General features: G+C 35.4%; 1 pseudogene; it reads left to right on the top strand.

The window, feature by feature from the left end:
* The first annotated feature begins 365 nt into the window (after positions 1 to 365).
* LOC138172865 (destrin pseudogene) lies at positions 366 to 879 on the top strand (annotated as a pseudogene).
* Positions 880 to 2,269: the final 1,390 nt, after the last annotated feature.

Genomic DNA, 2,269 nt, shown 5'->3' with positions numbered 1-2,269 from the left:
CCACCACCACCACCACTACTACTACCACCACCACCACCACTACTACTACCACCACCACCACTACCACTACTACTACTACCACCACCACAACCACCACCACCACTACTACTAGCACCACCACCACTACTACTACTACTGCTACCATTCATTGAACAGCCTTGCGTTCTAACCTCAGCCTCGCCTCCCTCCCACCAGCTTTTGCTGTTCTCTTCCTTGGACTCCTGGAAGGAAGATGCTCCTCTGTCCTCTAGTCTGCAGCAGCCCCTAGACTCTTGGCTCTCCTCCCTGCCTCTTCCACTCCTGCTGACCCAGGAACCAAGCCATACTCTAGATCATCCACTTTGGAAAGATGGCCTCGCCTACAAGTAGCTGATGAAGTATGTCACATTTTCTATGATATGAAGGTTTAGAAAAGTTTCACACCAGAAAAAATCAAGAAAAGAAAGAAGGCAGTTATCAGGCTAATGAAAAATAATATGCATCATTGTGAAAGAAGGCAAAGAGATCTTAGTGGGAGATATTCATGTAATCACTACTGACTCTTTCAAGAATTTAGTAAGAATGCTACCTGAAAAGGTATCTCTGGGCTTTATATGATGCAAGCTTTGAAACAAAGGAATCAAGAAAAGAGTTGATTTTTTTTTCCTATGGGTACCAAAACTAGAGCCTTTGCAAAGTAAAACGATCTATGCAAACTCCAAGGATGCAATCAAAAAGAAATTTCCAGGCATTAAACATGAATGTCAAGTAAATGGACCAGAAGATTTCAACGGAGCTTATATTGCTGAGAAAGTAGGAGGGTCTTTAATTGTAGTTTTTGAAGGATGTCCTATGGAGATGATCATTCAGTGCCACAAGTCGAAAAGTTTCCATGTTTAATGAATCTTCCTGCTAAATATGTAAAACAAATATACTTAGGCCATGGTTTCCCTGAGGGAGAGCTGTCTTGTTCTAAATTAAACTATATATTATATTAACTTGTATAAAATAGTCCTAAATAAATCTAAAGTTTAAAGTTTCATTGGTTGTATATTAAATTTTTGCTGTCTGACAGTCTATTTGGCAAGTTGGTTTTAAGATTATTGTTTAAACTCGGGGTCTTTAATTGTACTATTAAAACAAACAAAAAAAAGTAGCCACAAGGATAGAATGGAGAATTAATAGGCATTTTTGTAACTTCTATAGTTACTGTCTCTCCTTTGATTACCATATTGTTCATAATCTGATGGCAATTTAGGCCCATTTAAAAAGAAATCCTTCCTTGAGCTAAATAGAAACAGGTTTTAAAGTTTTGAATGAATGGAAAGCATTTTTCCTCAAAAATTCTAAAACCAGTACTAATCCACTAAATACAATAGTAAGTCAGGTCAGACTTTCTTTACTTTAGCAGTTAATGTGTGATAAAGACTGTCTTAAGTTTGTGTACACAAGCAGTAAAAGCGAATCTTTTGAAATTCTATTTAAAACACATAGAAAACACAGAAAGCAACTCTTCAGACCTATAGGAAAGTTCTTCTATTTGCTGGCTGTGAGATTTGTCCTGGTGAAATAATCTTTCATTCTGGAAATCACAATGCATTTTAGAGTGATAATGGAATACCTTTATGTTACACCAAATTATGGCACAAAACAGATTCTATCCTGCAGTAAATTGGTTTGTCAATGAAAGGCAACAGAATGTTATGTTGACAAGCTTGGGGGTTTGTGAGATCTTGAATCATGTATCTTTCAGAACTATCCTGATTCTTGTACTGCAATCTATGAATGATCATTAAGCAGATGTTTACTTTGGGACATGGGGAGACTTCTTAATTTCCTATAGAGATATGTTGATTGTATATGAAATGGGTAACAGGTATGAAACATAATACTTTAATCATCTACTTTATCAAAGCTTTTCAGAGGTTGTCTTAACACCATGGGCATAACATTTTTGAACAGTGTGGAGATGCACAAACAAATATTCATATATATATACATGTGTGTGCATATGTATAAATATACATATTATATCTAATTTTATATATGTACATATAATGTATATAAATATAAACAGAAAAAGACATTGAACATGAAACTGCTTGTCTCTATTATGTACCACTTTCTTTTCTTCTTAAAAATGAATTCAAAATCTAACTTTCAAAGCAGTTCTGCTATTTGACTCTTCTTTGATTATGTTGTCTGCTGCGCATGTTTTAGAAGTTTCAATGACTCCCTTTTCTTTTATTTTTCTGGCTCCTCTATTCATATTCTCTTTTTCCCTCAAATG

The sequence above is a fragment of the Petaurus breviceps genome, unplaced genomic scaffold (assembly GCF_028583685.1).
Source record: "Petaurus breviceps papuanus isolate PSGF00001 unplaced genomic scaffold, PetGlider_PUasm1.0 551, whole genome shotgun sequence".
Lineage (NCBI taxonomy): Eukaryota > Metazoa > Chordata > Mammalia > Diprotodontia > Petauridae > Petaurus > Petaurus breviceps.
The sequence above is the reverse complement of the archived record's forward strand: the minus strand, read 5'-3'. Positions and strand labels throughout refer to the sequence as shown.